The 20,518-nt window shown below is 41.4% G+C and overlaps 1 protein-coding gene across 1 annotated transcript in view; it reads left to right on the top strand.

Moving 5' to 3' along the window:
• Positions 1-20,518, top strand: part of LOC122800365 (radial spoke head 14 homolog) — a 355,258-nt gene that overhangs the window by 135,755 nt on the left and 198,985 nt on the right. The gene's annotated exons all lie outside the window — the stretch shown is intronic.

Raw genomic sequence — 20,518 nt, 5'->3', positions numbered from 1 at the left:
TGACTCCGTCATTGTCCATGCTGGTGTGAATGACCTGAGACGTACCTCCCTGGACTACATGAAAAGAGACATAGAGGAGCTCTCTGACCATGTAGCCCAGGCTGGTATGACCCTGACCTTGAGTAGCATCTTGCCCTCACCAAGAATGATGCCACAGTATAAAGACAAAATGATCAGTTTCAACAATTGGCTAAAGTATTGGTGTCATTCTAAGGGGATCCAGTGTCTGTCAGCCTGGGATGACATGTTCGACAAGCCACGTTGCTTCTCTAGGGACGGCTTGCACCTGTCACCCTTAGGCTTTCGTATACTGGCCACGGCTCTTGCCACCCCCATAGTGCCTTTTTTAGGCAAGGCTCAAAGGACAAACCCACCTCCATAGACAACCCAAGGATAATAAAACTAAAGGTAATGCTACTCAATGCCAGAAGTCTAAACCTCAAGATGCACGCACTCGAGGCTCTCCTCAGTATGGAGAAAAATCGATGTCTGTGCAGTAACAGAAACCTGGTTCAAGGCTCCTGAGAGCACCCCAGCACTACCAGGTTATAACTCATACCATGCGTTTCGGCCCAAAACTCAGATCGAAGCACAAAAGGAGGGGGAGTATCTATATTCATCAAAGATACCTACACCTCCAGGTTAGTGGCACTGCACGAAGCATTGGAAACCATCCATGTGCAACTAACAGCGGGCAAAACTGCCTTTCAGTTTGTAGCCTGCTACAGAATACCCTCCCTATTACAGGAACCCCACTTGGCATTCCTGAGAACACTGGAGAATATGAAGGTCTCTCCAAACACTATGTTATTGGGTGACTTCAACTACCCAAACATTGACTGGGAAAACTACTCAAGCCCAAACACCCTCGCCCAACGGTTCCTTGAATTTATAAACTCTAACACAATGGAGCAACTGGTCACCACTCCCACAAGAGGGAACAACATATTGGACCTGGTCATCACCAACATGGGGACTCTATGTTCCACACTAGAGGTAAACCCCTCATTGGTAAGATCAGACCATAAACAAATTTCCCTGGACATCCATATCCCATCCCCACCCCCAGCCAAGGAAATCACTGTAAAGAATTTCTCAAAAGCCAACTTTGCACTTCTCAAGACTGAGGTGGAATCCTTCAAAGCCCCTGGGCCAGAGGAAACTACAGCCCAATCCGCAGAATCCTTTACAAATGCATTCTATGAGCACCTGCAGGAATGCATGGATCGTGCTTTCCCAAATAAAACCAAGACTCACTCCTCCAAAAACAGGAGACCGGTCTGGTAGACCCCGGCCATAAATAAGCTATACAACAGAAGGAGGAAGCTACTACATGACAGAGCAAAATCCCAAAAAGGGAAGGCGTCTCTGATCAGTATTAGCAAGAAACTTCGATCCCTCATAAAATCATCAAAGGCCAGTTTCGAAAGAAAATTTGCCCTAGACACTAAAGATAATCACAAGGCCTTCTTTAGTTATGTCAGGAACATGGGCGGTAACTCCCAGATATGCTCTGAATTGTTGCATAACGGTACAAAATATACTGAACCTACAGACATAGCCAACATCCTGGCAGACAGATTCAGCGCAAATTTTTCCCCCCCTTCCCCCCCAAAGGAGCAAATGCCTATCCCAACTGAATGTAACCTCCCTGACATCACAGATGCCCAGGTGAAAGTTTCCCTCTCCAAAGCAAAAAACACAGCATCTATGGGACCGGACGGTGTCCCAGGCTGTGTCTTACATGAGCTCCAAGAAGAACTGAACCCTCACATTAAGTCACTGTTCAAACTTTGCCTTACTACAGGATATGTACCCAAAGAATGGCATACAGCTACAGTGGTCCCACTCCACAAAGGTGGTGCCACAACGGACCCCGGAAACTATCGCCCCATAAGCCTGACTAGTCTGGTCTGTAAAGCTATGGAGCGTATTATCATGGAACTCATAAACAAAGACATTGGGAGCCTCCAGACACTGGACCCTACCCAATTCGGCTTTGTTAAGGGCAGATCTTGCCTCTTAAACCTAGTTGATTTCTTTGAAACAGTTACCAAAGCCATAGATGATGGCAAGGTAGTCCACACAACCTACCTGGACCTCGCAAAAGCCTTCGACACAATACCCCACTCGGGCATCATAAATAAGCTTACCAGCTTAAATATCAACCCCTATATCACAAGATGGGTTGCAAACTGGCTCAGAGATAGAACCCACATGGTCAGAATCGCAGGTGCCATGTCCGAATCCAAACCAGTTACAAGTGACGTCCCACAGGGCTCAGTTCTGGGACCTCTCTTGTTTGGTATATACTTCTCTGAGGTTTAGGCTAACACGGGGGGATTATGGCTGACAAAGTTCGCAGATGACTGCAAACTGGGGACCATAATCGAATCTCCAGCTGACACAAGCATCCTCCAAAAGGGTCTCACAGAGACGGATGCTTGGTGCCAGAGCCACGGCCTCAAGCTAAATACTAAAAAGTGCATAGTCATCCCCTTTGGGATAAACAAGATGCCCACAAATTACCACATAGGTGGTAATCCATTAAGTACGGAAGAAATAATTAGAGATTTGGGGACCAACGTAGATAGTAATCTCTCCTTTGATAATCACATTGCCAAAGTGGTTAGAAAGACCTTCTATATAGCCCACCTTATCACAAAAGGGTTCGCATCTAGATCAAGAGAGGTTATTGTGCTCCTCTACTCGTCACTCATCAGGCCCATAATTGAATACAATGCCCCTTTTGGGATGTATCTTACCCGACACCTGCAGCAACTGGAGAGACCCCAAAAGTACCTCACCAAGAGGATCATGGGCTACAAACAGATGTCCTATGCAGCTCGACTAAAGAAACTCCAGCTCTACTCAGTTGCTTACCGCCTACTCAGAGGCGATCTATGCCTGACGTACGAAGCCATGTCAAACCCAGAATTAATAGACATACTCCACCTCAAAAAATCCAAGTCCCTTAGAGCTACACACTCCAGGGACCTAAACCTCAGCACAGAAATAAATAGGACATGCTGGAGGGACAGATTCATTTCCCAGAGGCTCCCATCACTCTGGAATAGAATCCCAATTCATGTTAGACATAGCCCCTCGCTGACCCTCTTCAAGCGAAATTTGGACGCGTGGATGGGAAATCGCAAATTCACCCCTGGGATCTCTCCTGTGTCCCTGCTAGACAGAGGCACAGTAAACTAATCTTAAAAGGGTACCTTCTGTGACCTACTTTACAGAGGCACAGTAGGCTAATCTAATAGGGAGGCGGAAGCCAAATACACTCTGGATAGGCTTATAAATGCCCTAGGGCAGATAGCCTAGTATCTACCTATGAATCTATGAACCTATAAGTATGTAACAAAATCTAGAAGGTTTAGAATTTTTGCCTGGAAGTGTTTGTATAAGTATTTTTATACCCCAAGCAGATTTAAAAAAAAGAATTTCCTTAAGTAGATAGCACATATTGGAAGTATGATAGGGAAGAAAGAGGTAACTGGGAACATGTGCTTTGGGAGTGTAATGAGTTGGCAGATTTAAAAATTCCCTGCAAAGTTCTCTGTCAGAAATATTGCAGGAGCAAATAGCTGTTACTAAGGAAATTATTCTTTTGAGTTGGGATAGAGGATCTGAAGTGCCTAGACATACTAAGGCCATATTAAGTTTAATTCTACTGGCTGCCAAAAAAGCAGTTACTGAAAAAATGGAAATCAAAGTCCACGCCAACTGCATTTGAAGTATTCAATATTTCAACATAGATAAAAGTGGGATCTGTAGAAAAGGGAAGGAGCAAATTACTTAGAAATAAATGGAAATTGTGGAAACATGCAGAATATTGTTGGAGTGAGGTTTAAGGGAAGGCAGGAATTAAGCAATTTATGTATTGTTGTATTGATGATAGTTATAAAAAAGAATGTGTGATGTGTAATGTATGTAAGTGGAAACATATTAATATAGCTTGGTTTCTGTTATATTAATCTAAGTTTTCCTGTGTCTTAAGTGATAATAAATGCAATAAAAAAAGATTTAATGATTCCATTGTGTTGCTGTGGAGAGAAATTGATCTGAAATGCAATGCATCTTTTTCTTTCTTAATTCATGCTGCAACATATTTTTAACCTGCATTTAAACTTTGTAAAAAAATCCAAAAAATGTCTTGTAGAACTGCATTTATAAGGTGTCTTAACAATGACAGAAGAATTATGTCTTTTGTTTTATGTAATGCAGAGGAAATATGTTTGAAACCTGGAACTTTATCCTACTACAAAATGTTTGTGACTCGGGTAAATAATTAAGTGCTTGACTGTACTCGCATGAGAAGTCATAAAATGGAATAGACAGGAAACTCTTCAGCTTAACATTGTAAAACGGCCAGATGCCAGCAGTCCCAGAAATTTGTAAAACCCTGTGTTTTCGCATGCTGTTATTTCTTATGTAAGACAAAAGTTAACCTTTTTACTATTGGAAAAAATACGCTAAAAACAAGCAAATATATGTTGAGTTGAAAAGTGTGTAAAATGAGTCCTGCTTAGACCTTGCTGTGGAAGCATCCATGTAAGTTGCTGTCTGCAGTCTGCCTGTTTAACATTTTAATAAATTATCTTTAGAACTTCAGTATTCTTTGAAATAGAGAAAGATTATGTAGCTAAGTCAGAGTTTTCCTTTAAAGTATTCCATCTATGCCATTAATTATTATCCTGTTCTTCGAGTAAATATATTTGCCTATGTATTTTAAATTTGTATTGAGTCTAACTTCATTTTCTAAGTAAACATTTTATTTATTTGCTTTTAAGAACTTATGGCTGATATTTAGTTATATATTATTCATTATTTGAGAAGGGGGTATTACTGATTACTGTAGTTTGTCAAGCTGCTAGTATCAGCCTCAAACTGGCCAGATCCCTCTGCATATTACTGTTCATGCTTTTTAGTAACTTTTGGCAGTTAAAAAGAGTGGCATGGTTCCCTATGGGTATGGTGGCACTACTGCCTTGCCAGGATAAAAGCTGTGGTGAGTTAGAGAATTCTTCCATAGTGTGTGTATGTGTGTGTGTGTGTGTGTGTGTGTGTGTGTGTGTGTGTGTGTGTGTGTGTGTGTGTGTGTGTGTAAGTGATAATTTGTTTGGAAGGCAGTTACCTTGGGTAAGGGATGGTGAACAGAGTTCACAAAGAGAGTGGTAAAAAAGGAGCCTGTGGTGCTAAACCAAAGACATGGCTCAGTAAATGGCCAGGGTGAAGTTCTAGTCAGAGTTTAGATTTTGGAAACCCATACTCAGGGCAGTAGTGCATATTGCCTGTATGATCCTGAGGCTAGGTTGTCATTGGCGAATGGTTACTGTATCAGATTTATGCGCATGTGTTTTACTTTAACCTGTTGGATCCCCATGAGGATTAGGTTACAGTACAGTTCTGTGGTCCATGACTGAAGGTTAATGAGGTCACAGCACAGTGATGGTCTCTGTGACTGAGGATTAGGTTACAGTACAGTTCTGGGGTCCGTGACTGAAGGTTAATGAGGTCACAGCACAGTGACGGGCTCTGTGATTGAGGATTAGGCTACAGAACAGTTTTGAGATCCATGACTGAAAGTTAATGAGGTCACAGTCCAGTGATAGGCTCTGTGACTGAGGAATAGGTTACAGAACAGTTCTGGAATCCATTACTGAAGGTTAATGAGGTCGCAGTCCAGTGATAGGCGTTGTGACTGAGGATTAGGTTACAGTACAGTTCTGTGGCCCATGGCTGAAGGCTAATGAGGTCACAGCAGAGTGATAGGCTCTATGACTGAGGATTAGTTTACAGAACAGTTCTGTGGCCCATGGCTGAAGATTAATGAGGTCACAGCCCAGTGATGGGCTCTGTGACTGAGGATTAGGTTACAGTACAGTTCTGGGGTCCGTGACTGAAGGTTAATGAGGTCACAGCACAGTGATGGGCTCTGTGACTGAGGATTAGGTTACAGAACAGTTCTGGGGTCCGTGACTGAAGGTTAATGAAGTCACAGCACAGTGATAGGCTCTGTGACTCAGGATTAGGTTACAGAACAATTCTGTGGTCCATGGCTGAAGGTTAATGAGGTCACAGCACAGTGATAGGCTCTATGACTGAGGATTAGGTTACAGAGCAGTTCTGGGGTCTGTGGCTGAAGGTTAGTGAGGTTACAGGACAGTGCAGTGTTGGGGTCAGTGACTGAGGACAATGTGGGGTTACAGCACAGTATCTGGGATGTGACCTAAGGAAAAGTGAGGTGTGACCTAAGGAAAAGTGAAGTAACATCACAGGGGTTTGTAACCAAGGGATTAGTGAGCTGACTACATAGAGTTTGGCTTTGGCTGAGTGTCAGTGAGGTTACTGTACAGTCCTAAGATCTGTGACTTAGGGTTAATGAGGTCACAGCACAGTGATAGGGTCTGTGACTGAATGTCAGTGAGGTTACTTTACAGTGCTAAGGTCTGTGACTTAGGGTTAGTGAGGTCACAGCACAGTGATAGGGTCTGTGACTGAATGAATGTCATTGAGGTTACTTTATAGTGCTAAGGTCTGTGACTTAGGGTTAGTGAGGTCACAGCACAGTGATAGTGTCTGTGACTGAATGTCAGTGAGGTTACTGTACAGTCCTAAGGTCTGTGACTTAGGGTTAGTGAGGTCACAGTACAGTGATAGGGTCTGTGACTGAATGTCAGTGAGGTTACTGTACATTCCTAAGGTCTGTGACTTAGGGTTAGTGAGGTCACAGCACAGTGATAGGGTCTGTGACTGAGTATTATGTTACGGCACAGTGCTGGGATTTGTGACAGTGTTAGTGAGGTTGTTTAGTGAGGTTTCTGCACAGATCTTAGGTGTTTGATTGAATTTTAGATTATTGTACAGTGTTGCGGTCCCTGATGTAGAGTTATTGAGCTTCTACTACATTGATGCAGTCCTTGACTAAACACTAGTGAGTTCGTAGATGGAGGTCTGGTGAAGTTATGGCACATTGTTGGGGTCTGTGACTGAGGGTTAGTGAGGTTGCAGTACAGCACAAGGGAATCTGTGACTGAGGCTTAGTAAGAGTGGACATCACTGAGGGTTGTTCTTCATACCGATCACTGCTGCGGTACCCTTAGCTATATGGGCTGTATCCTGCCAATGATATAACAACTGGCCAGCTTCCAAAGCTTCAGAGCATCTTCCATGTGCCCAAGCTGGCAAGTAGCTTGACCTAAGCTGACTAAAAGACACATTTGGGCATGAAGCCCCTCAGAGCTTTCCTGCCACTGAATAGTATGCTCCTCTGAGGCTTTCAAGGATCAGTTGTAGGCTTGTGCTTTCATTTGCTGGGCAGATAAGTTGTGTTTTAAAAGACTGTTTCAAGACAGTTAACAAACTTTGTAAAGGAGCACTTTTTTTTTTTTCTTTCTGTCAGTTTAAAAGTAGTGTAAACTAACTGAAAACATATTCTCTGTGAAGAAATTGTGATAATTTTTCTGCTGTGGGGCTGCTGCTTTTTACTGTGTTATTTTCTGTCAAAAATAACTTTTGTGCTATGGTAGTCTTACCAGAATTTGTTGCTTGTCTTCGGCAGGAAAAAGGCACCATTTTCGGCTTGACCATGGAACACATTATCAGTCCTATGGTCGGACCTTCAGCCAGACAGAAAAAGAAACAGTTAAGCAACCAGTCTTTGCCACCACAGCAGGCAAGCAGTTTGCCTCAGCTGCAGGTGAGTGACTGCACTGTGCCCGTTTGTTGTACCTCAGACGACTCATCTTTTAACCTGGATCCCTGTGGTGTAGCAGCTACAGCCACTATGGATTGGGAGATGGCCATTGGAAGCCCCTTAGTGGGCAAGGGAGAGCCACCCTTGTTAGTCCTTGGAGAGAGAACAGGGAAGGTTTCCCTGCTGTGTCAGAGTGGTGTGCTCATCCATGGGGATGCAGCTGCTGCCATTAGTAACATGGTTGGCCCCATTTTTCCTTTCAAAAAGAAACAGAAAACCAGTCATGTATGTACTCCTCCTCAAATTTCTTTGGATAGGAATGTCTCAGGATTTAATTAAGGCTACTGATCCTTCTCGTAGAGTCGCTTCTGTTAAAAGAAAGAGGAATGCCTGTTTTCCTGAAGAGATTTAAGATTCTGAATCTTAACAGGAAGATGCAGGGACAGATTCATGGTTTTGTCCTCAGATATCTGGTTCAGATTCAGAGGCAAGCTCAGTTTCTGATTCTCCCTTTTGGGGTTTCTTTTTCTGTTTCTCTGAATGACCCAGTGTTTTCAGTCCCTCAGAAAATACTATAAGTTTATACAGAAGGATTTTCTAGAACCTACAAGCATTCCTCCTGTCCTGTCTGCTTTAGAGGGTGTATGTCTTACTGCATGCAGTTTTCCTGATAGTTAGCCAGCTGTCCCTAAAAAGGCAGATAGTATGTATAAAGTTCCTCAGTCTTTTTAATTTTTTATATAGTACTCCCAAACCTGACCCAGCAGCTGTAGCCTCAGTTGATGCCACAGCAACTAAGCACATAGTTACTTCCAATCTCACTCTTTCTAAAGTGTCAGGCTGATGTGTTAAAGTTTGTTCTGACATATTATGAAAGTATGAGGAATGTTTTATTTGCAGTTTCTTCATGTGAAGAAAATAATCTGCTTTAAATAACTTAGTTTCTTTTATTGCACGGGTCACTACTCATTGTTTGCAGTGTGTATATGACTCTTTTGATACTTCTTCCAGGGCTATCACCACTGGTACTCTTTTAGGGAGCTTTGCTTGGCTGCATTCTAAGAACCACCCAGATGATGTAAAAAATGAGATTTTAAATTCTTCCTTGGATAGATTTAGTGTTTGACCCCTCTGCTGCAGAGGCGATCAAAGAATGTGATGAAAGAAACAAGTTGATCCAGTGAATCTCTAAGATGCTTCAGCCCTTCCTTTCCAAATTGCCCAAGGCATTCTTTTCTCCTCATCCAGTTTTGGCAAAAAATAGAATTTAGGTAAACAGATGTTTAAGAAGTGGCATTGAGGTTCCAAAAAGAAGTCTTAAACCTCATAAAACCAAGGACAGTCTAATAAGTCTGAATGACTGTTCAAGAGATTTTGTGACCCCTTCCCACTCTGTCCCCTTTTCTTTTCCAGAAAGTCTAAATCTCCATTTTTCTCTTTGGCAACAGATTGTTTCAGACAAATGGGTTCTGAATATCATTCATCAGGGTTACAAAAAGCACTGGGAGGAAATTTCTGTATTCCAGGGTATCATTCCTTATCCTGCAGATCAGACTCTTTTGTTTCCACCTGTTCTTCATCACATGCAAATAAAAATAAAATAAAATAAATAATAAACATGCTGTTCCAAGGAGTGATAGAACCAGTCCCTCCTTCAAAGGTGGGGAAGTGGTTTTATTTAAGGATGTTCCTAGTGCCAAAGAAAGAAATTGCTTGGAGACCAGTTCTGGATTTTTCTTTCCTAAACCTGTTTGTATGCCCGAATTCAAAAGTATGTAAATTCACAATCTGTTACCTCTTTTTCCTCTTTCAAGTTTCCTGGTGACACTAGACATAAAAGATATTTATCACATACCTATCCAACCAGACTTCAGGCATTTCTTAAGGATTTGTGTGTCTGGATCACATATTATCAGTTATCTGCCTTACCCTTTGGACTGTCCACTGCACTATGAGTGTTCACAACTTGTCTAGCTCCAATTATAGTTCATTGCAGGTTACAGGGTATCCACATTTTTCTGTATGTAAATGATGTGTTTATCTTTGCAGAGTATTTTTCAAAATGTCAGAATCTCTCTGTCTTGGGTGATACATCTCTTGCACAAGCTGGGATTCCAAGAGAACATTCAAAAGTTTTTGTTGACTCCCTTACAGAAGATTGTGTTCCTGGGATGTCAACTAGACATCTTAATTCAAAGAGATTTTCTTACACAGGAAAACAAAATAGATCTTTATTTAAATCGATTTCTAAGGTTTTCCACTCAGACTGTGGCCACTGCTTGGGAATACCTCAGGATTTTCAGTCTCATGGCATCATGATACCCCTGTCAAGACAACACATGAGAAGGATACAGTAGTATCTGAAATCTCTCTGGTCCCAGCATCAACACCCTGTATCTTTTCAGATCCCAGTTCTAGGGTTTGTCAGAAGAGAACATTTTTGGTAGCAACAACAGATATCCTTAAATCTATGTCTCCCCTTCTTTTCCTGCTCCAAAGCAGTCAGTCACCACAAACACAAACTTTGTTTAGGGAACAGTTTCAGGAGGGATAAAAGTTCAAGGGGTGTGGGACAGCAAGGACAGATGCAAGCATATAAATAGCAAGGAGATGCTTGCCCTGATCAAGGCAGTGAACTCTCTGAACTACCTTTGGTCCTCTTGACCACTTCAAGTCATATGATACATCAACACGCAAGGGAGAACCAGGTCATACCCCCTTTGAAGACTAGCCATGTTAGCTTGGGAAATAGCTTCACAATACAATCCCACTCTATAGTCATGATACGTTCTGTCAGAGCAAAACTGTGTGGCAGGCAAGCTGAGAAGGACCAGGGCAGATGCTCACAAATGGAAACTAGATTGGAGGTCTTCCAAAATTTGAACCATGTGTGTGGATTTCCTCAACTTGACCTCTTTGCCTCCTCTCTGAATAATCAGCTGACAAAATTTTGTTCTAGGACTCCATGCAAGAAGGCCTGGAAGACAATTGCATTTTCTTTTCTTTAGACAGTTATGTTCATGCATGTCTTTCCATCCTTTCCACTAATATCCAGAGTAGGTTCATAGGTAGGTACTAGGCTATCTGCCCGAAGGCATTTATAACCTAGCCAGAATTGTCTTGGCTTTCGCTGCCCCCTTAGATTAGTTCCCTGTGCCTCTGTCCAGCAGAGCCATTGAAGTGATCCCCGGGGTAAACTTTCTGTTTCCCATCCACTCATCAAGGTTTCTTTTGAAGAGTGTTAGCGAGGAGCTCTGCCTAATGTAAATTGGAATCTTGTTCCAGAGCATGGGAAGTCTCTGGGACAGGAATCTATCCCTCCAGCTCGTCCTATTTATTGTTGTGGTGAGGTTTAGATCCCTAGAGCATGTGGCTCGAGGGGATATGGTTTTCTTTAGGTGGAGCATGTCCATCAATTCTGGGTTGGACATGGCCTTGTATGTCAGGCATAGATCACCTCTGAGTAGGTGGTATGCAACTGAGTACAGCTGGAGTTTCTTCAGTCAAGCTACATAGGGCATCTGTTTGTGGCCAGTGTTCCTCTTGGTAAGGTACTTCTGTGGTCTTTCCAGCTGTTGTAGATGTCTTGTAAGGTACATCCCAAATGGGGCGTTGTACTCTATGATAGGTCTGATGAGTGATGCGTAAAAGGGCACAATGACCTCTTTTGATCTGGATGCAAACCCTTTTGTGATTAGGTGCACCACATAGAAGGATTTTCTAACCACTTTGGCAATGTGATTATCAAAGGAGAGATTACTATCTACTTGGGTCCCCAGATCCCTTATTACATCTTCCGTATTTAGGGGGCTACCACCTATGTGGTAGTTTGTGTGTACTTTGTTTTTTCCAAAGGGGATGACTATGCACTTTTCATTTAGCTTGAGGCCATTTTTTTGACACCAGGTATCTGTCTCAGTGAGACCCTTTTGGAGGATGTCTGTATCAGCCAGAGAGTCAGTTATAGCCCCTAGTTTGCAGTCGTCTGTGAACATGGTCAGCCATAGACCTCCTGTGCTTCCCTGTACCTCTGAGAAGTATATGCCGAACAGGAGGGGTCCTAGGACTGAGCCCTGGGGAACGCCACTTGTAACCGGTTTAGAGTCAGACTTAGCAACTCTTACCATGTGTTTTCTATCTGTGAGCCAGTTGGCATCCCATCTTGTGACGTAGAGGTTTATGTTCAGGCTGGTGAGCTTGTCTATAATACAAGAATGAGGAATGGTGTCAAAGGCCTTTGCGAGGTCTAGGTAGGCTGTGTGGACCACCTTTCCCTCGTCTATAGCCTTGGTAACTGTCTCAAAGAAGTCCAGGTTTAGGAGGCATGATCTGCCCTTAACAAAACCGAACTGGGTAGGGTCCAGTGTTTGGAGGTTTCCAATGTCTCTGTTAATGAGATCCATGATGCTGCGCTCCATAGCCTTGCAGACCAAGCTAGTCAGGCTTCTAGGGCGATAGTTCCTAGGGTCTGTTGTGGCTCCACCTTTGTGGAGCAGAATAACCATTGCTGTGCGCCACTCTATGGGCACGTAGCCTGTGGAGAGGCTGAGTTTGAACAGTGTGTTTAGTTGAGGGGTTAGTTCATCTTTGAGCTCATGTAGGATGCAGCCTGCGACACTGTCCGGTCCCATTGATGCTGTGTTTTTGGCTTTGGAGAGGGCTTTTTAACCTGAGTGCCTGTGATTTCAGGGTCACTACATTCTTCTAGTATGGTTATGGGCCCTTTTGGGGGTGAGAGGGGGTGAAGTTTGCACTAAACCTGTCTGCCAGGATGTTGGCAATATCAGTCAGTTCAGTGTATTTTGTGTCATTCTGCACTAACTCCGAGCAGATCTGAGACTTGCCACTTAGATTCATGACATAGCTAAAGAATGCCTTGTGGTTATCTTTGGAGTCCTTGGCAATTTTTCTTTCAAAGCTAGCCTTGGATGATTTTATCAGGGATCATAGTTTCTTGCAGATACTGATCAGGGATGTCTTACCTTCTTGAGATTTTACTGTTTTCTGTACTAATTTCCTCATTCTGTTGTATAGCTTGTTTATGGCAGGGGTCCACTAGACTGGTTTCCTTTTCTTGGAGGAGTGAGTCTTGGTTTTACTTGGGGATAGCACGATCCATGCATTCTTGTAGGTGCCCGTAGAGTGCATTAGTAAAGGATTTTGCAGCTTGGGCAGCGTTATCCTTTAGCATGGGTGCTTTGAAACTTTCCACCTCGGTCTTAAGTAACATGAAGTTTGCTTTTGAAAAGTTTTTCACGGTGGTTTCTTTGACCAGGGTTGGAGGCGGAGTGTGGATATCCAGAGTGATTAGTTTATTGTCAGATCTAACTAGTGAGGGGTTGACCTCCGGTGTTGCCCATGTTGGTGATGACCAGGTCCAATATGTTGTCACCTCTGGTGGGGTTGTTGACCAGTTAATCCAGGACATTTGAGCTTATAAATTCTAGGAAATGTTGGGCAAGGGAGTTAGTACTTGAGTAGTTCTCCCAGTTAATGTTTGGGTAATTGAAATCACCCAACATCAGGGTGTTTGGTAGGACCTTTATGTTTTCAGAAATGCGGAATGGGGGTCCTGGGACATGGTGGGTGATCTGTAGCAAGCTACAATTTGAATTGCAGTTTTGCCCGTTGTTAGTTGCACGTGGATGATCTCTGAAGCATCGTGCTGTGTACCTAACCAGGAGGTGTGGGTATCCTTGATGAATATGGATACGCCCCTGCCTTTTGTATTTCGGTCCGGGTTTTGTGGCCGAAATGTATGGTATGAGTTGTAGCCTGGTAGTGCTGGGGTGCTCTCTGGAGCCTTAAACCAGGTTTCTGTTACTGCACATATATCGATTTTCTCCATACTGAGGAGTGCCTCGAGTGCGTGCATTTTGAGGTTTAGACTTCTGGCATTGAGCAGCATTACCCTCCGTTTTTTGTTACTTGTGCTATTTATGGCAGTGAGTTTGTCTTTTGAGTCTTGCCTAAAAAAGGCACTATGGGGGTGGCAAGAGCCTTGGCCAGTATTCAAAAGCATAAAGGTGACAGGTGCAAGCCATCTCTAGTGAAGCAGCGTGGCTTGTCGAGCATGTCATCCCAGGCTGAGAGACATTTGATCCCCTTTGAATGACACCAGAAGCTTAGCCAATTGTTGAAATTGATAAATGTATTCACCTACAAATTGATAAATGTATTCACCTACAACTCTTGCCTTACCTTTTAGACAATCATCTCCCTACCCCAACACAACATGGTTTTAGACCCAGTCACAGTACCACCACTGCTGTCCTATCATTCCTCGACAATATCAACCACGCCTGCAACTCAGGAAATATAGTATCTTCCCTTTTCTTAGACTTATCCAAGGCTTTTGATACCATTTCCCATACCTTACTACTGTCAAAGCTCTCTCACCTTAATCTTTCATCCCCAACTATCAATTAGTTCTCTAGTTAACTCTCAAATAGGCAATAGGCCATTAAATGAAACAACTGTACCTCTTCCTACCTAGACACCCTCACAGGCGTTCCCCAAGGTTCTATACTGGGCCCTTTACTTTTCAGTATCTTCATAAACGGCTTCCATCTTTGCATCCGAAATGCTAAACTTGTCCAATATGCCGATGACTCTACGAACATTTGCTATGCTAATTCTCTCCCCACACTCTTGCAAGTAACTCAAGCCGCCTTCAACAGCACCAGGGCTTGGATGCTAAACAATCACCTAGCTCTCAATGAATCCAAAACCAAAATCATGATATTCACCCCATCTAAAAACATCAAAATAGACAAAAACTCCTTCTCTATAATAAGCCAAAATATGACTCTGATCGAAGTAGTCCCCCATACCAAGATTCTAGGAGTTCTTATTGATGAACGACTAAAGTTTGACATCCAACTTCAAACTAACATTAAGAAAACTCACCAGAAACTTGGTACGCTTTACTGCCATAATTGCTATCTAACCTCTTCAACTAAACTTGCCCTCTCTACTACCTACCGCCTCCCCTCGCTCATGTACGGGGCACCCATCCTTACTAATCTTCAAGTGCCACCCTTAAAACTAAACTGGCATCCTGCTACAATAAAATCTCGAAGTTTGCTACAAGGGGCAAATCTTCCTCTCATCACTGTGACTCCTTACACTCCTTAAACTGGCTAGAGCTCCCCAACTATCTTGACTTCATTCAACTTTCCACTGCCCATAAACTCATCTTCAAGCCTTCTCAATGCCCATCTCTGTCTTTCACCCTTACCGTGCACCTTCTTGACTGATCACTCTGGTCTAATAAACAGAACCTACTGGAAGTGCATAAACCATTTTGAACTCCTGGCCAGTTTCTTTTATCTTTCTCCCTAGCATGGAAATGGAACTCACTTGCTCCCCGTAGTCCAGCTACCAAGAAACTCCCTACTTTTAAGACCTTACTCCACTCCTATCTCTCTTCTAAATGGGAATGCTCCTGCTCCCACCCCTCCTAATCTCTATGCTATACTTTCATTGCCATCAGGTATAGCTTCTCAAAACGTTGCCTTCCACTCAGACACCGTAGTCTTCCTCCTTCTCCTGACTCCTGTAACTTCCTACTCTCCCTATTTTTGTTTCTTTTCACTTTAAATATTACAGGTTATCTCCCTCCCAGAAGTCTTAATGCTTAATGCACCATAAACCTATAACTTTGGCATGCTGTACATTTTTGTTATTTTTATGTGTTTGTAATAACTTCTGCTGACTTTTACTTCTGTAATACCCTGCATTCATTTTGATGTGATTCGTTGATGGTATTGGGAAATCGTTTGTAATAACTTCTGATGCTTTGTTTCTGTATTACTGTGTATTAATTTTGATGTGATTCGTTGATGGTATTGGGAAATCGTTTGTAATAACTTCTGATGATTTGTTTCTGTATTACTGTGTATTAATTTTGATGTGATTCGTTGATGGTATTGGGAAATCGTTTGTAATAACTTCTGATGATTTGTTTCTGTATTACTGTGTATTAATTTTGATGTGATTCTTACTTGTATTGTTTCTATATTATGTACATGGAGTAACGAAAAGGAAGGACGAACAGCCAAGTCACTCAAAAATGCTGTTTTATTTAAACTAGATTACAGTACTACAGATTTAACCACCATTAAGCACTTTCATCCCTTCTTAGGGAGTTCTTCAGAACAAAATTATTTCATCCACTCAGCATTCAAATACACCAATCAATTAAATAATTAATTAAAATAATTAATTGACACTAACACTAATTTGCTACCCTACAATTCACATTATAAATTTTTTTTTAACAAACCATAACCATGCTGAAAACTTTCTCAAAATAATGACACACAAAGATAACAAGCATTAAAACTTAAATGAACATTTTAAAAAAATGTCCTAAAGTCATACAAAAATATGTAAATGTATGTAATGTTACTAAATCACTTATACCAGCCTATTACCCCAAAACATGATTCAATTTTAAAACACAATTTACATTCACAATTTCATTAATACCTGGGTACCTGGTGGCATCCAGGAACAACTGCCATTTCAAATCGCATACATCCAAAAATTCACTCAAAACCCTCCCTTGTTGATCAGCTCTTATTTGCTCAAAAGTCCGAGCAAAAGTCCCAAAAGCAAGGTGTTGTAAGTGAAGTCAAAAATGTAGAACAAACCCCAACTCCAGTGGAAAAGGCAAAAACAGCAATACACAGCCATAAATGATGGCAAACGACTCTTCTTTAAATCAAATATATGTTTTTATTCCTTGTGTAAGCACTTTCGTAATGAAACATTACTTCTTCAGACACACAAAATCTTTACAGCTAATACATTACATATATATATATATGTTTATATATATATATATATATATATATATATATATATATATATATATATATATATATATATATATATATATCTATACACACACATACAAACTAGTTAAAAGCATCCAATTAAATCATACAAATTTCCCTCCAAATTATGAAGCTAATTGACTAAATAATTTAAAAAGACATACACTTATAAAACGTTGTCAGCTCCCTATCTAATATTAAAATATGTGTTAAAATGCAATAATGGTTCCAATGCATACATATAACTCTAAATAAACAATAATAAAAAATTAATACTTTAATCTCCTATCTTTCAAAATAGGTTTGACGGGGACCATATCATTCAGTCCTGCCCCCCGATGAGCTCCTAGACGTAAAATCCACTTTAGCTCATGGGATTCAGTCTTATTAACTATATCACCCATTCTAGGATTTTCATATATCAACTGAAGGACCTGGAACACGAAAGAATGAGTATCCCCCTCCAACAATATGTGTTTGGCTATAGTGCTATGCTGTCTTCTTCTCACACAATATGCATGGTTCCTAATCCTCTCTCTAAGCATACGATTTGTTTTTCCTACATAGAATCTAAAACATCTTATGCAGTGAGCGATGTACACTAAATATTTGATGTTGTAATCTGCACTGCATTTAATCTGTCATAGATGTCTGGTGTCAGGATGTCTAAAATATCTAAACCCATCCACGCCCATGCAAAAATTACATGTCCCACATTTCCGTGTACCTAGAGTCAAGTCAATGGGGGATTTTAACAGTCGTGGATAACATAACTGTCACTTTAGATTCAGTGTGGTCTTATATGTAAACCTAGGTTTCATACCAGCTATCCCGGTGACCTCTTCATCTGTCAATAAAATATGCCAGTTCTTGATTATGGTCTGTTTAACCAAGTGTACATCCTCTGCAAATGTTAAAACTACTGGAACCCGTGTTACTTCACTCAGTTTCCGGGATACTGTCTTGTAACCATCAGAGAATTAGGGCTTCCCCCTCCCCTCTCTTTCATTCCTCGCTCTTGAACATGCACGTCCCACCTCCTTTCTTGAATATCCTTTACTAATAAAGGCTTCCGTCAAATATTCGAACCATGATTGAAAGTTACTATGTAGAGATGGCAACCTGGACACCCTTAACGTCTGTCCTTCTACAATGCTATTAAACATATGTGGTAGATGCATACTATTTCATTCCAAAAACGAAGGATGATAACACTCCTTCCTGTGTATATGGGTGCAAAACAGCATAACAATTGCGTAACAATTGTCACATCTATGGAATCAGTTTTAAGGGCTGAACTCTGACAAGTGAACTTAAGAAAATCACAGCTATTATTCAGGGTTTCAACAACGGCATCCCGTTGTACACAATCACCTTTCCAACAAATAAAGAGGTCATCTACAAACCTTCTATAAAATCTAACATAAGATGTGCCTCCTACTCTAATAAATCTCTTTTCCCAATTCATCATCACAAGATTGGCATATGCATTAGGGCAACTGGTTCCCAATGCTACCCCAGATGTTTGCCTGTAGTATTTACCATCGAAAAGAAAAGCATTATACTCTAACACTATCTCTAACAACATGCATATGAAATCAACTCTCATTTCATCATATGCACCATAATTCATTAAACACACTTTGACCATTTCCAAACCTTCCTTGTTTGGAATGCTTGTAAAAAGGGATACTACATCTAGAGTCACTAATAAATCAAATTTACCTTCCACACTGTCAGTCATAAATGCATGCAAATCAACTAAGAAATGTTCAGTGTCTCTAAGCACAACTTTATAGTCCTGTAAAACCTTCCTAAGTTCCTTATCCAAGAACACAGAAATGGGCTCAGTCAGCCACCCAGCCCCTGCAACTATCGATCTAAACTTAGGCTTTAAGGAGTCTTTATGTATTTTAGGGAGGCCGTGTTTTTGAGGTATAATAGGACTCTCTACTGTGAAGAAATCAAACATATCTTTAGTTAGGTGTCCTAGACACAGATTTTCATGTAGAAGGGATTGAACACTCTCATACATTTCTTGAATCATTTCTTGTGTCATCATCTTATACACAATTACATCAGAAAGCATCTTTGTCATTTCTGCATAATAATACAAAGCATCCAAAATAACCACAAGGCCACCTTTATCAGATGGATGAATAACTATCATTATTATTCTGTAAACAAGGCAAAGCCAACCGTTCATCTTTAGTTAAATTATCAAATGTCTTGTGGTCAAATTTACCAAACTCATTGTAAAAATCCCTTTCACATGCTTGTATAAATATCTCAATATTCGATGGTATATTAGGAACAAACACACTCTACTTTTTATAACTAAATACAGCATTATCACTTTTATTTCCAGACAACTTTTTCAGTGTTACATTGTGTGCAAACAGCCGTAGCTGAATTAAAATGTCACTAAAGTCAGAATTCATCATTGGCACAAAACTCAAACCTTTTGAGAGAAGTTGTATCTTGAATGGGGTCAGTTCATAGTTTGAGATGTTCCAAACGAGTCCTTTTCTTCGAACCCCCATCTTCTTTAATGTTCATGTCTGGGTGTTCGTAGCTGGCTGCTTTTGTTTCTGCCCCCCTTTCTGGATTCCATTGTCGAACGACCTTTTGTGTATTGTTCGAATCGGCATGGGGAATGTGGAAAAAACCTGCTCCAACTGTTCCTGCTGTCCTGGTAGAAGTTTACGTCTTACTGCTGGCCCAACTTCAACCATTATGGAGGCAACACCTGCACTACTTGTTGTAGGCAATTGAACTAAGGGAGTAGAGTAAACTGAAGGAGCTGCCTCCAAGGACTCAACCGGAGCTACTGAGACAGGATTGGATGCCTCCTCTACATCCCCTTTCTGATTGGATATGGTCTCTGTTTTTGGACATTGACAGGTTTCTCGACTAGCCAGCTCAGGACAATTCCTGGGCCAAGTGAAAACATGCTGATGTGAGGAAATCATATAGATCTCTCGCAAGCTTTCTCTTTTTCTGTGTTAGTTTGTTACCATACACTGTTACCTTCTCCGTGAGCTCATTCAAATAAATGTCTGCTCGCTCCACCCCCAGCATTCACTCGATTTCTGCTTGCCGCCGTACTACTCTTTCACTCAACTCCTTTTCCATCAGCTGAAAAAATTCTATAAGGAGTTGAATGTAGTCTGCTTGTTGTCAAATTAATTCTCTGCCATCCAGCTAGCAATGTTGGATACGTGTTCCCATAAGTGGGCATATTCAGGACCCTAAGTCCTCTGGGAACAACACACTTTTGTAAGCAAGCCTCAAAGTGATAACGCTGGTACTAGAATCTTTTATATTTAAACAAATAATTTTCTAGGCTCTGTTTTACTTCACGTACCTTAGAATCAGAAACCTACTTCACGTACCTTAGAATCAGAAACCTGATCTTGTAACAAGATTTCAGATGGCTCATGTAAATCACCAAGCAGTAAAGGGTTGTTCCATTAAGCATTCAGTCAGTTGCTTGTTAACAACCCATTCATTCAAACACTGCATTTCTCCATCAACGATTCTATGGTTTCCTTCTGCCATACTCACAACACCCATCCGTAGCAAAAGCACAAAAGTCCAACCAAAGGTCCCAAAAGCAATGTGTTGTAAGTGAAGTCAAAAATGTAGAACAAACCCGACCTCCAGTGGAGAAAACAACAACCAGCAATACACAACCATAAACGATGACAAACAACTCTTCTTTAAATCAAATATATTTTTTCATTCCTTGTGTAAGCGCCGAAAGGGTTGAAGCTGTGCTGTTGGTTCCAAGGTGTGGGACTCCACTCCAGTTTTTTTTGGAGTTGTCTCTGTGCCTTGGGGCTTTGACATGTGTTAGCTCTACCCCGGCTTCAGCTTTGAAGGCTGTCTCTTTGGAGTGGGTAGAAACCACGGTTCTGAGGTAGCCTGTCTCAGTTCTGGGTTCTCTTCCCTGTTTGAGGTGGACCAG

This window comes from Protopterus annectens, chromosome 4.part0 (genome assembly GCF_019279795.1).
Source record: "Protopterus annectens isolate FY-2018-M chromosome 4.part0, PAN1.0, whole genome shotgun sequence".
Classification (NCBI taxonomy): domain Eukaryota; kingdom Metazoa; phylum Chordata; order Ceratodontiformes; family Protopteridae; genus Protopterus; species Protopterus annectens.
The sequence above is the reverse complement of the archived record's forward strand: the minus strand, read 5'-3'. Positions and strand labels throughout refer to the sequence as shown.